Below are 15,365 nucleotides of genomic sequence, written 5' to 3'. Positions count from 1 at the left end.
GGCTTATGGTGAACAGGTGTTGGAAAGCAACCATTAACTGAAAATTTGAAGTATATTCTCTTTCTTAAAGGAATTAATTCTAGTTTTAGTTAATAAATTAACCTTCCAGTAATAAAACTAATCTACATATGGATAAGACACTTAATTGTATCAAGTTAAGAACCTAGAAGACTGTGAACCGATATTCCAATGAGTGAATAATTTTTCTAGAAAATGTATTAAAAATCAGCTAGAAATTACACAGTGACTTAAGCAAATATTAAATGAAACTTTATTTTTTTTGACACAAACTTTAATAGTTCAGATATGTTTCAGAATATATTTAGGTCAGGTAGCCCCAGTGGCTTAGTGGTTTGGTGTCGCCTTCCGCCCAGGGCGTGATCCTGGAGACTCGGGATCGGGTCCCACGTCGGGCTCCCCGCAGAGAGCCTGCTTCTCCCTCTGCCTGTGTCTCTGCCTCTCTCTCTCTCTCTCTCTGTCTCCAATAAAAATAAAATCTTTAAAAAAAAAGAATTTATTCATTTTCAAACCAGTATAATGACAAAAAATATTTAATACAAATGACAATCTTTCTTGCCCTTGGCATAATACAAAACTATTAAATAAAGAAAAAAAGGAGTGTATTTCAGTAATGTTAAAAATTAAATTGTACTTATTACACTTAATATATTTTTTCAACAATATGGGCTCTTTAAATAAAAGTGTTGCTTATGAATCCACCAGATTATGTTGAATTACAGATATTAAACCACTGAATTTAATTTTATTATATACCAAAAGAAACGTATTAAGTAACTAAATTCCAGAAATATATGACACTATTTTTTATAAATATTTTAGAACCCTAAATGATATTTTAGATTACTCATTTTTTTTCTTGTTGACAATATCATTTTTTCTCAAAATATTTATACTAAAAAGATGAATGCTATTATTTACAAAATGATATTTTCAATACCAAACTTCACATATGCATAAATTAGAATTTTTTTGTTGTTATTTAACTCCACTTAATGATTATTTTGAGTCCCTATACTATCTAGAGGAAGAAACTATAATCTTAAGCATCTTTAGTTAAACTCAACCATTCTGAGAAGGTTTTCCTTCTCTTCTCTTCTCTTCTCTTCTCTTCTCTTCTCTTCTCTTCTCTTCTCTTCTCTAGTATTGAATTGAAGATTCTGTGGACTTCTGTGATATTATTGTGGAAGAGGTAACTTCTTGTACAAATTGTGTACTATTGAGTTAATTCTGCCATTCCACCTGTTTCTTGGGGAATATGGTATCTTTACATTTGCATTTGGTCTTGATTTATGAATCAAGGTCAAGACTAAGATGAAGTGATTAAGGCATCTAAGGCAAAAAATTTAAGCGGCACTCATATGCTAGTCATTCAAGTACCAACTCTGAAAATATATATACCTATATGACATTAACTTGAAGCTTCCCATTTTCAAAATTAAAAAAGAAATACTCTTTCTTGCTCAACTTTTGGTAACTTTAAGGGGAGAGTTAAATTCTACTACTTTCCTCTTCATTTTTCACTTAAGCTAAAATTTGGTCATTTCCTCCCCAGAAGTAAATTTTAGAATATTATATACTTACCTCATTAGTTTTAAGACCATTTGCAAACCACTTTCTCATGGAAAAAAAATTAGAACATGAATTTCTTGCCTCCTAACCAAAACTCATAATTAAATTGCTTAAAACTGGTGGTTTAGAGAAAAAAAAATAAAGCAACAAGGTAAAAAACACATTGCATATAGAGGAAAATAAAGGTAAGGATGACAGATGTTTTCCTCTCATAAACAATGGAAGGTAAAAGACAGTGGAACAACATCTTCAAAGTACTGAAAAATGTCACCTTAGAATTTTATATGAAGCAAAATATTTTTAAAAATGAAATGAAGGTAAATTAAAATGTTTTCAGATATCTAAAAGCTGGAAGAATTCACCATAGGCAGACTTGTACTACAAAATTTTCATAAAGCCAGTGTTTGATCTGATACTGGAGTCTGGCCATTTCTTCTCACCATAGGACTCCAACAGTCTTTGCTCTGGAACTCCCTATTTAAAAGTCAGGAAATTGTGTGTCTAAACTGCTTCCATACTTACAGGTATCAAATCTGTAATGCAGTCTGAAGAATTTCATTGCCCTAATATGTTTTATCTACATTTCATTTTTCATGTGCATTAATCCCTTAATAGACTTCTTGGTCTCATTGCTCCAGAGAACTAATTAATGTGCAAGCACACACACATACATACACACCTTCAAAAAGTCAATAAATCAGTCAATTTTTAAAATTTTGGTTGAATGATTGTAGACCTTTAAATGTAGACTGCAAATGTGGACTTTTAAAAATTTGGTTGAACAATTGTCCCACTAATTTGATAAACATAGATGGCAATTATAGCTGATTTAAGCCACAGAAGTTTTTGTTTGTTGGTTGGTTTTTACTCTCATGGATGCATAGAAATTGTTTTACTCCAATTTCATGGGTTATTTATTTTACAATTAAGCATTATATGTAAAGAAATCTAATGAATTCTATAATAAGGGATCTTTGTTTTTTTTTTTGTTTTTTTGTTTTTTTTGGATCTTTGATTTAATCCTTTCTATCACTGATTTTAAACTTTCAGATTTATTTATTTATTTATTTATTTATTTATTTATTTATTTATTTTTAAAGATTTTATTTATTAATGAGAGACAGAGAGAGAGAGAGAGAGAGACAGGCAGAGGGAGAAGCAGGCTTCATGCAGGGAGCCTGACGTGGGACTCAATCCCGGGTCTCCAGGATCACACCCTGGGCTAACACAGTGTTAAATTGCTGAGCCACCTTGGCTGCCCAACTTTCAGCTTTAAATAATGTCACAGTGTGCATGTAAACAACTATCTTAATAATTACTCTGTAGGGAGAAAAGTCACAGTATAGCAGTTATTGGACTTGGTTTCTTTTATTGTTGTGTTTTATGTTCCTCTTACTGTAAAATCATTTCTCCTTGTATTTGGAATAATGTATTTTGGATATTTTTATAGTAGTCTCCTCTCTCTCAATTTCTCTTTAGATTGTTATATTTTAAAGCACAAGTTTAAAAATCAAATTTACATTTTATCCTCAAGTCTATTGTATAATACCAAAATTATTATTGTTAATTATTATTATTATTATTATTATTATTTGCTTCCTCATATTTTCTTCTGTTGAAAAGTTTTATTTCTCTTTTCTTCTCTTTTCATTTTTATTCTTTTCTTTTCTTTCTTAAGGGGATGGGAGTAGAGGGAGAGGGAGTGAATTTCAAGCATGCTCCATACCCAGTGCAGAACCCAGATGCAGGGCTCAATCTTACAACCCTGAGATCATGACCTGAGTCAAAATTGGGAGTTGGATGCCTAACAAACTGAACCACTCAGGTCCCTATAAAGTTGTTCCTTTCTTTTGCTCTTTCTTTTTTCTCTTTCTTTTCTTTTATGATTTACTTATTTATTCTAGAGACACAGAGAGAGGGTAGAGGGGAGGGGCAGAGGGAGAGGGAGAGAGAAATTATGTAGACTCCACACTGAGCACAGAGCCCCACATGGGACTCAAACACCTTAGCAGAAACCAAGAGTCAGAGCCTAAACCAACTGCACCAGTTAGCCACCCTTACAGTGATTTCTTAATCTACATATTTTATAAGTATCTATCAAATGGTTTTAACTTTAAAGTTTAAATTTACTCCTAAAATATATGTGTTTAAACTTTTGACTTTAATTTTTTTTTGTTTGCCTTAAACCAAAATATACATATGTTTTTGTTTTAAAAGATTGGGTAGGGACCCCTGGGTGGCTCAGTGGTTGAGCGTCTGCCATTGGCTCAGGTTGTAATCCCAGGGTCCTGGGACTGAGTCCAACATCAGGTCCCCTGCAGGGAGCCTGCTTCTCCCTCTGCCTATGTCTCTGCCTCTCTCTGTGCATGTCTCCCATGAATAAATAAATAAATAAATAAATAAATAAATAAATAAATAGTTAAAAAAAAGTAAATCCATCACTATTATTTCTGCAGAAATCAAAGGCAAAGAGGTGTTATTTAAAATGACAGAAACAGAAAAACAGATCATTCTAAAACTGGAAAAATATTGAAGCAAGATGAGAATGGTATAAATATTCCATTCACCAGAAAACTAACCAAAAAATTACTGCCAGTAATAATATTCTTTTGTAATTAAGGTAAAATAAATATATTTAAAAGCCAAATGAGCAGGGGAAAGGGAGAGGAGGATGTGGGAGGGAGAGACAGAGGGACAGAAGGAGCAAGGGACAGAAAAACAGAGACAGATAATTAGTAACTGCATGAAAGAAAATGTTGGAATGTACTCTTTAAGCAGGAGAAAAATGGAAGGTAAATAAGATATATTTAAATAAATATTGACTGAAAAACAATAGAAATGCCATGTGGAATTTAAAATATAGACTTAATTAAAACACAGAGAAGTAGCAGGATATTCTTGTGGAGGAGGAAATGAAAGGTCAGCACACCACCTGGGAAGATAGTCCAAGGTTGCCATTTATGTAATACTCTTATAAGTCAGAGATATTTTTATGTGTCATCATCTCCAATAAGACCGTTATTATCAAACAATAACAAAATGTTACATGAAAGATCTAGACGAATAGATGGAATAAAAGTAGAAAAACAGGAAGCAATACAAAATAAGCACATGAAAGAGAAAAATATGCCCCAAGAGAAACAAAAACCACATATTAAGATGACAGATTTAAATCTACATGTAATAAAATTACACTAACTGGAAGTGACTACATGTACCACTAAAAAAAAAGACTCAGAATAGGGAAAAAAGAAACTAAACTAAACTAATAGAAGAGAAATATCAAAGCTTTATCAATAGTGGTTAAAAATAATAAATGTAAAAATCAATGAAAACACCATCTATTCCACAAGTTAGGATAAAACACCAAAATATGTCCACAGAATCTAGAAAGAAGAAAATAAGAAAAATGAAATCACAGAGTTAAACATTTTTAAAAATTGTATAATAGAATGAACAAAACAAATAGTTCTTTGAAAAATTCTAAAACTGGTAATAATTTGGTGTGGTAAAATTTAGTGATATTTTTACCTGCCATTTACCTACCGCCTAAGCACACCTTAGTTTTTAGTATTTCCTTCTGTGGAATTATATTAATAACAAGATTTTTTTTCTCTCTCTCACCTGCATTTTCCAAGTGTATATATCAGATTTACTCTTCTGTGCCTAAAACTTCTCATTTTAACAATGCAATGGTGACATGTTCCAGATCAGCTGCTAATGGCTCCTAGCCAGGTAGCCAGATGAGAGAATGAGTAGGAGATATTAACTGATTGATGGGGATTGAGGGAGAAGAAGGGGGTTGCTAGTTAATGTGAATTCTGGAGACAAAGTCCAATGGACAATGCTTACACATGACCTTGATACATGTAAGGGCTAGACTTAGTCTTTCCCCTTCGTTGTACCATATACTTCCTGATTATCTCTCTGCATTTCATAATTCTGTCTCCTTTTGTCATAAAAAGGATTGAACTAGGTTCTTTCATGAAGTGATTTCTAGGCTTAAAGCTCCATGAAATAAGCTAAACCCATTTAAAAATGTGTACAGCATGTGTGTGTTTGAATGTCCTCAAATTGCTAGTTACATTACCATGGTCAATTATACTTGGCAATTGAACTTAATTGAAGATGAAAGCACATTAGGTTTTTAATTTAAAAGTCATAGGTAAAACCATTCTAAAAATCCTATTTGAATAGCAAACTGGTGATGTTTCTCTCTATGTGCTGGGAGTTTATGGTACATTAAGCTGTTCACTCATGTAATTAGAACAATAACAGGATGAGATGTTGTACCAGGTGATACACGATAGCACCTCCCATTTATCTCTACTAAGATTTAGATTACGAACATGAAATTGCCTTTGAGAACACTCAGGGTAAAATGTTTCATAAAAATACATGAGAGAGGAAATATTCTTCTCCTCTTAAACACTCTCATAAGATGATGGCTACATCAGCCACCAAATTGTCAGACAGGAATTGATAGTTTCTTGTTTTCTTCTACAAGACTTGATAAGTCAAAAAAAAAAAAAAAAAGACTTGATAAGTCACTACATCATGTCTCTTAAATAGTTCTCACGTTTGGCACTTTTCCTCCAACCCTGCTGGTCCACCATGGCTCAGTTTCTTTCCTCGACTCTTTCACATTCATCTTCCACACCGTTGAGAAAGTGACCTTAATTATGCCACACAGTGGTTTAAAGCATTTGTAAGTTAGGCTAATTCCAAATGCTTGCATCACCTACAAGCCCCAATCCTTTCTTCTCAGCCATCTTGCTCACACACATTTTGTTTCAGTCATGCTGTTGTTGACATTGCTGATGCCCCAGGCATTATTGACGCTGATTCTGAACATCATGGAAATTACATGGAAAGACAAAAAATACCCTACACTAGTATATTTGATCTTACACCTGAGTAGACTGTAGGATCCAGGGGAAACTCATATTCATGCTCACTATTTAAAAATTCCATTATGTCTGTGTCTGGCTGGCTGTCTTACCTGAAATTTGCATTAAACCAACATTATTTTCCTTCAGTGTTCTTGCTGTGCTTCTTGTTCAGAGAATGGGGTCTTGTAGTACCATAAAGATGCAAGTAAAGCATGTGATCATTATCTCCACAAGTTGTTAATCTGTCTGAATAGAAGCCGTAAACATATACCATAGTGACTAACCAGTTGATGATGGTGTTTATCAGCTCAACATGCAGATGTAGCATATATTTTTAATGACACATTTTATCGCAAACTCTAAAAATTATGTCTGGTGGAAGCATTTGTAATTTTTGGGTTTTTGTTCAGGTTATATCCACTTCCAAATGTATTAACAACAGTCATCAGGGTACTTTAAATTAATTATATTTTACATTAGTGCTCAATAAAGTTTATTATGCTACCATTGTAATCGCCATGACTTTCTTTATAATAACACAGCTATTGTAGCAAATACCACCTATAACAATTTTTACAATCTCATGCAATACCCTGATCATTTCAGGCATGGCACAATGATATATTTGTCACAGTGTAGATGACCACACAAATGCGTAATTTTGTACATTCATTCACACTGTGGTAAAGACAGCATTGTTCTCCGCATGAAATGCTCAGGCTATCACATCTAACAGAAGATTATTTAAAGAAAAATAGTTTAAAATAAAATAACTGCTAGCAATAACTTGATTATAAAGATATATCAGTAGAATATGCTTTCAAATTGAAATATCACACAACTCAGAGTCTAAGATTCAATTCACATCTTTAAAAAAAGGGGGGGGAACATATTTTTCATTTTAATGGTCCACTTTGTGAAATAGATTTTAATATAAATAAAAGCAATAAGACCTGTTGTTTCAATAACTATTTCAACAAACTTAATAAAACTAAGCCATTGTACATCCAGACAAAATTAAACTGTCACACTAAAAACAATAATCTGTCAGTAATAGAAAACCATTCTCCTGTTTACTTGCTAATTGCTTGAAAGGTATACCCATTTATCTTTCTCCTAAACTTTTATGAGGTATCATAAACCATAAGTTGATATCCTTAATTTTTTCTCTCAGATTGGAAATGGCCACTTTAAAAAATTATGTTTTGTTTTAGTTCCACTTTGAAATAATGGAATATGTGAGCTCAAAGTGGCCAGAATAATAGTAGGCAAATTTTCTCATATCTTTATTTCTTCAAAGCTTTGAAACCCATGACCCTCAACATCAGAGTGTGTGCTATTCAAAACGTGCTTCTTAGGTTACTTCTGCCCTTAATCATTCCAAAGGGGAAAGAAATAGGTGTGAATTAGTAAGGGGTTTTCACTGATCTAAACCTACGAGTCACTTTCTGTGACTCACTTTCTATGACTTCCTCTAGCTATTTCTTTCTGGGGCTTTTGCTGTCAGAAGTATCCTTTTTCTCAGGGCACTGGGTTTCTACTGGTAAAGGGTTTATTTATTTACTCTTGCCCCAAATACTCATTTCTCAGAAGGCTTTAGTTTTTCCATGATTTTCAGGCTTGTTTGATACTTCTTGTTGACCATCCTTAGGTTTCATGCTTCCAGTTCTGCACATTAAGATGCATAAAGTACACATCTCTATAGGTGAAGTTTTTCTCCTGGTACCCAGGAACATGGCATTTGCTGACTTGCTAAATATTCCACTTGATTATGTTCAGTGTGGCTGTCCCCTGGGGTTATTCTAAAACACAGGAGGTGTCATTTTAGTTTAGAAAAAGTTTATCATTATAGATGATCGCCAATTAGTTTTTAAAGAGATACTTTAAATGTGAAGCACTTCCTAATACAGGGCAACTTTATTTGATATGATATGATATGATTTGATATGAGTACAATGATTTTTTGAATTTTAGGTAAAGTATACTGTACTGAAGTCTTCCTGATTTTAGCTGAAGAAGGAGTATAATGCTTCCATTTTGATTTTGTTTACTTGTTTAAATGGTCATGTTTATTTAAATGATAATGTATCACAATAGAATCTTTAAGGACTAAAAGTTCTAAGTAACACAATAGCTTTTTTTTCACTGACAAATCTTGATATTAAGCATAAAATATAGTGAAATCTCATGTCAATGTTACCCTTTTCAATTTCAGTTAACAATTAATATGGATTTGGCAATGATAAGTATCAGTAAGCCTCATGGGGGTGACTTCAATATTAATGATGTAGGGAGATCTATTACTCTTTATTGCTACAAATTAATGATACTTTTTAAATAGAAACTTTGATAGGTAGTCATTATTTTTAACTGAGGGGATGATTCCTTGGATTTTTTTCTTTTTTCCCCTAACAAATCAAGTGGATAGCCATGGGTTTATCCTCATGATTGATCCTTGAATTGGGATGTGGAAGTTGGCAACTCTAGTCCTTGAATATAAATTATCTAAGTGGTGCCCCATCTAAATGCCATAACTTCTATCACCTTCTGCTTAGGTTCTTCACACAGTCATAGCTCTTGCCCATTCTTTGAAAGTATTTGAGTTTGCAAATAATCAATTTAAAAGCGCACATCCCTCAGTGAAGGTTGCTGAAGGGGAGGTGGGGTTGGGGGGTGGATGGAGTAACTGGGAATTAGGCATTAAGGAAGGTACAGGATGTGATGAGCACTGGATGTTATATGCAACTGATGAATTATTGAAAACTACATCTGAAACTAATGATGTAATATGTGTTGGCTAATTGAATTTAAATAAAATCTTTTTAAAAAATAAAATTAAAAAAATAAAAATGCACATCCTTAAAAATGACCATTAGTCCCTTTGTGGCCTGTCCTCTAATTTCCTCTCCATTTTTAAAAGATTTTTATTTATTTATTTTACAGAGAGAGAGCATGTGCATACTCACAAAAGTGGGGATGTGGCAGAGGGAGAAGGAAAAGCAGGCTCCCCAATGGCAGGGGGAGCCCCCCGACGTGGGGCTCCATTCCAGGACCTGGATGGAGATCATGACCTCAGCTGAAGGCAGAAACTTAAACATCTGAGCCACCCAGGTGCTCCCCTTTCATGTTCTTTATAATCTCTAGGCATATGTCCTTTGTATATGTTATCTTTCTTTCTGAACAGCACTTTCCATGCATCACTTTAAACCATTACTCTTTAAAAAATAAAATAAAATAAACTATTACTCTTATATTCTTAGTACATTATGATGACTCTGCTATAGTCAATGAATAATTCAAAATATGCATAACTTAAATGCTCTTGTTATGTACCGGTACCAACAAGTGTTTTATATAAATTTTTCATGTATCATCATCACCTTTAAAAAATCTAAAATTATTTATAATCACAATCAGTAGCATTTCTTAAGAGCTTATTATATACTAGGCTCTATGTGAACTGCTCTCTTCATATTCTTTTTTAATAGAAATAAAAACATTTAATGTTTAAGCAACTTACCTAAGTTTAAAGCTATGAAATTACAGAAAGTAGGAGAAGTTTGGTCAATAGGTTTACTATCAATTTCAACCAGCTAGTGGGGCCCTTGTCTTTCTTTTCTCATAAATCCCATTTCTTACAGGATTCCACCCTCACCATTAAATGGATACTTTTTATGTCTATATTAATTTATTGTATTCTGACAGCAAAAACTAGGTTCATGGATCAGAGGCCAAAAGATTATTTATTTATAGAAGATCTTAACATGAGTTTTCTATGCCCCATTTCTGCCTTTTGTTTTAAGGAAGAATCAGGAAATGGTTGCTAGCAGGGTGCAGGGAAGGAGGCCATAGGCAACTTGATTGTTGGCTTCTGTTTTTGCTCATGCCCTCCTAAGGAAAGGGAAATGGCTCATTGATTTCTGGAACTGGGGCAAGGCTTTGGGCTAGAGCAGCTGTTACTCTTCTAGAGCCTGAAGGAAATGTGTATCATTTACTGGTACAAAGATTACTTTCTCTATGTTTCCCAGATCACTGGCCACTATTCTACCAAGATTTCAGCTGCTTTAAAGATTCGAGTTGGGGTCAAGACTTCACCTAAGTGTAGCTCAACTGAATATGCTTGGGAACTTCAAGGAGAGAAGGGTTTGACTTTTTATTGTTGTGCCCAAGATTGCGAATCCAAGAAACCACCGTGGAGCCGACACCAATGCAAACACACGAGGGTTTATTTACAAGCTCGAGCTTGGGTCCAAGTGCACCCGACACAGCGGAGCAGGGACTTGGACCCCGAGACTAAGACGTGTAGCAGCTTTATAGGCGCCAGTGGCCAATGGGATACACAGAAAGTTGCACAGTCATGTCGGTCCACACGCAGGTGGCCAATTGAATTACACCTTACCCTATAGTATCCATTTGAGCTGCCCTATTACTTTGGTCAGAATTGGCGTGCAGTTTTGGCGGGCACAAAGCAGGGTTACATTGTTATGAGCCGATTTCTGATTAGGATGTGCCCAGCGGCTTGACTAGGGTGGGGCAGCGCCTTAAGCAATAAGCAGGTCATGTGAGGGTCATACGAGAGGTGGGAATCAGTGTAGCACAAAATGGAATCAGTCCTGCTCTGCTTGTCCAGGGGTAGGGGATTTTTGTTAAATTTCCTGGGTCCCACATTTATAGCTCTATTTGGTACAGGCCCTCAAATGCCCACCCTCTTGTGGATGCTGGGTGCAAAGATAGCTGAGGTACCAAGAAATGTAAGGTTGGATATGAGGGAGCAAATCTATGATCCCTCAAGCCTGGGCATTACAGATGCTGAGATGTGGATGCTACACAGATGAAAACAAACTGTGGGGCAAGGAATCAACGGAGAGAGAGAGAAAGTCTTTGCCTGCATTAGCTATCCCTCACCTAGCATTTGCCACTTCAATTCCACCTATTTATTCTCTAAGCTCTGGCCCGGAGATAACAGGATCTCTGGGCAGCTATAACTTAACTCTTGAAGCAGTGACTTTCATTGCTAAGGCCTAAAGCAAAACATAAAAAGTTACAATGTTTTATTGTATAGTTTCATTGCTTCTACTTAATATATGTTATTTGCCAATTGTATGTACATTTGAATTGATGTGTTCTTTGCTTGTAAATTTCCCATCTCATAAGCGCCAGAAGGGACCATCCCAACATCTCAACGGAAGAAAGATGCAATTAGAGAAGTACATTATGGGACAAGCTCCTTTGTCACTTAAAACAGCAAATGAGTTATGGTTTAATGCAAGTACCTGTAATTTCTGAGGTCTAGTAGTCAGGGAAAAAATTGCTATGTTTCTGGATACTTACCATAAAAAAGGGAAGCGGTGTGCAAAAGGTAGCAGCAGGAGATGTTGCTTTTGGGGTTTTGTACTTGGATTTGATAAAGCTACTAGCCACATCCCTTTTCAAAAAGCAGCTATTGGTTTGAAAATGAGTTCTTGTTGAAATCCAATGCCTGACACATAGAAATGTAATGACACTCCAGCTTGAGATAGGCATTCCGGGCTTTATAACTCTCAAGGTTTAAGAAACTCAAAAAACGTTTCCCTTGTCAATAGGATATGCTATAATAAAGAATGCTGCAAGCTGGGCCCCAGAAGTAACTTGGTTTTAATTTAGAATGTGGCAGCTATCGCTCATCTTTATCATTTCTAAATGTGACTTTGGTCCTTCGACTTTAAGGTTATATAAATGATTGGGAACATAAGATGATTACCTAGCAAGTGAAATAAAATACATGGTACAAAAAATATTCATATTGCAACTGCCCCATGAAAGACAGCATTTTTTTAAAATTTGCTCTTTTTTTCACTTAGAATATAAACTAGGAATTCAAGGTAAAGTGATGGTTTAACATGTTTTAAATTATTCTAAATTGAATGCAATTTCAAATATTTATAAGATAAGTGGGAAAAAAGGAAATTGTATCCAGTGACAGGATAAATATTTACAAAATATTTTAAAAGCTTCCTATTGGACAAAATGGCTAGGAAAGAATTTTATTGTCTGGCAATCATTCCTAAATTCATCCCCTCAATCAGTCAGCAAACGTCTGTAATATGCAACATCGTAATATGAGAGTCATGATGAACATGGAGGTGGATAAGTTACAGTACTTATTTCAAGCAACCTAAGGTCAAATGTGAAACACAACATTGAAAGTATTTGGGTTAAATCTTTCAATATTTGGGTTAATACTTATGTTATAATTGAATATAAACAAATGTGATGAAATGCACTTTAACATATACATGATGATATTAAATTAATACTATCAAATGTAGCAAGAGAAATTTATTTAATTGTGTCTAAAAGAGATGGAAGAGAAACAATAAGTAAGTAATCTATTTACTTAGAGATTCTTTCAAGTATTGAATTGTCTATTCAAAGTATTGAATTGTCTATTATTTTCCATGAGTGATGATGAAGTGAGGGAATTCTCTATTGTTTTCTCTTTATCACCTGTTAGGATTTGGTACGGAGAAAAAGTATCTGATCACATTAAAAAGATTTATTTTATTTGTTTGAGAGGGAGAGAGAGAGAGAAAGACAGAGAGAGAGAGCCTTATGTGTGCTTGTGGGAGAAGGGGTGGAGGGAGAGGCTTTCAAGCAGTTTCTGCACAGAGTGGGAACCCCCACAAAGGGTTTGATCTTAGGACCCTGAGTTTATGACTTGAGCCAAAATCAAGAGGTGGAGGCTCAACCCAATGGGCCATCCACATGCCCCAGACTGCATTTATGATCTTTCTGCAAGTTGTAGTTAACCACAAATGCATATAAGGAGTTCATTTGTTAGGAGTGGTCAGAAGAATAACGTTCCCTCAAAATGTCCAAATCCTGATCTCCAGAGCCTATAAATTATGTAAGGTAAATTAAAGTTGCAAATGGAATGAAGGGTATCAATGGGCTAGACTTAAGCAGAGAGAGCAGTATGGATTATCCAGATGAGCACTCTGTAATCACACCAATCCTTGAAAGTAGAATCAGATGGCAGAAGAGGAGAGTCAAATGGAAATGAGACCACAAAGAGATGGTCAGAGAAATACAACTCTGCTGGCTTTGAAGTTGGAATAAGAAAGCCATGAGACACAGAATGTTGGAAGCCTATAGGAGCTGGAAAACAAAAGAAGTGCATTTTTCTCTAGAATCTCTAAGAAAAAAAAATACAGTTCCCCCAATACCTTGATGTTTAACCCAGAGTGACCCCATAAAACCATAAGATAATACATTTGTATATTTTTAAGTCAGGAAATGTCTGGTAATTTGTTATAACAACCACAGAAAACTTATAAGGATTGAGAGTTCCGTGAGGTTTGTATGCACAGAGTAGTTTGAAGCCTATAGGTAGATAAATATAGAATGATTAAGAAAGCTCTTGACAATGTTTTTGTTTATTAAATAGACTATATAGGAGAAAACAGTTGAGAGAAATTACTCTAATAAAATGATATGCTCTTCTCTCAATGACACATTTTTTTTTTTTAATTCAAAGCTGACTGTATTGGGCAACCAATGGCAATGGGTGATGAAATGAACTTTACATGATAAACTACAAGTATAAGAGATTTAATGTTGTATTTAAATAAGCTATCAAATGAGACCTGCAATTTGCAATGTCTCGCATTATTACTTGATATAACTGGCTCCTGATCAGCACCTGAGGAAGAGAAAAAAAATAGACTTGGGGACTACACCAAGGAATAAAACATCTTCAGCTTGTTTTCTTTTCTTTTTTTTTTTTCTTGTTTCTTTTTTTAGGTATAGAGATTTGGCTCTGTGACACCAGCAACATTGTAGCTTGCTGAAAGGGAAGAGGTCCAGGTGTTAACTGAGATTTAAAGGAGACCTCTCAATAACATTAATCTTGTTAATTATAAAGAACCAACTTCTTGTTTCATAAAATCCAAACATAGCTACTGAAAAAATATTTTTACTTTTGTTATAAGGCAAATACCTTGCTTTGTAAGTGTGACTCTCACCAGCTTCTAACCCCCCCCCCCTTTTTTTTAATAATGTGTTTCTGGACAATTTAGTATTTTTAAGAACACAACTAGTATTATTATAGCAAATAAGACTATCCCATTAAATGTAATATATATGATTATTTGCTATAATATTACCTTCATGAATACTATGGCAAAGAAAACCAGTGTAGCTAGCCAAATTTTAAATGCACCTGGGAAAAATAATTCATACTCTTTTGTAAAGCAGGTGGTAGCTATTTGTTGTTGTGGCATCTTGAGGCTGAGGACCTGGAATTCCACTGTGGTTAGATCTGCCAAGTGGGAGTTATTATGTCACAACTTTAGTTCCGAAATAAACAAATATGTATCTCCTGTCACCTCCCTACATAGCCAAAAAAATACAAAACAAACAAACAAACAAACAAAAAACAAAAAACAAAAAACAAAAAAACTGTAATACAGATGAGAGCTCTGAAGTTATGTCAGGGATGAAAACAAAGCATCTTCTATCCTCACCTGTACAAGGTGACCATTTGCAAGGTGACTTATATTTAAGGTTTATTTATTTATTTATTTATTGGGGGGGTTGCACACACATGGGGGAGGGGCAGAGGGAGAGGGAGAGAGCTCTCTGCTGAGTGAAGATTCCTGATGTGGGGCTCCATCCCAGGACCCTGAGATCATGAGCTGAGCCAAAATCAAGAGTCATCCACTCAATGGACTAAGCCATCCAGGCACCCCTGCAATGTGACTTCTAGGAGATAGATGGATGACCTTTGAATGTCAGTAAATGATATTTCAGTATTTTCTAAGTTAATCCGCAGAGTAAAGAGGTTATATGTGCTGCTTGGGTCACCTGGCCCTGAAACTGATCCTTCTGCTGAACTTGTTTCAA

General features: G+C 34.8%; 1 long non-coding RNA gene across 9 annotated transcripts in view; it reads right to left on the bottom strand.

Moving 5' to 3' along the window:
- Positions 1–248: 248 nt before the first annotated feature.
- The window catches only part of LOC140621507 (uncharacterized), a 48,303-nt gene continuing 33,186 nt past the window's right edge, over positions 249–15,365 (bottom strand). For 2 of the 9 annotated variants that reach the window (XR_012021242.1, XR_012021245.1), the window contains 3 exons: positions 9,449–9,535; positions 6,593–6,728; positions 249–497 (listed from right to left, as the gene is read on the bottom strand). This is a non-coding gene — a long non-coding RNA (uncharacterized lncRNA). Of the gene's footprint in view, positions 498–6,592; positions 6,729–7,351; positions 8,285–9,448; positions 9,536–9,571; positions 9,698–13,979; positions 14,308–15,365 lie in introns of those variants that run through there. The other 7 variants (XR_012021244.1, XR_012021248.1, XR_012021243.1 and 4 more) reach the window with 7 other exon arrangements.

The sequence above is a fragment of the Canis lupus genome, chromosome 30, assembly GCF_048164855.1.
Source record: "Canis lupus baileyi chromosome 30, mCanLup2.hap1, whole genome shotgun sequence".
In the NCBI taxonomy this organism is placed as follows: Eukaryota; Metazoa; Chordata; class Mammalia; order Carnivora; family Canidae; genus Canis; species Canis lupus.
Note: the sequence above shows the minus strand (reverse complement) of the source record. Positions and strands in the feature narration are given on the sequence as shown.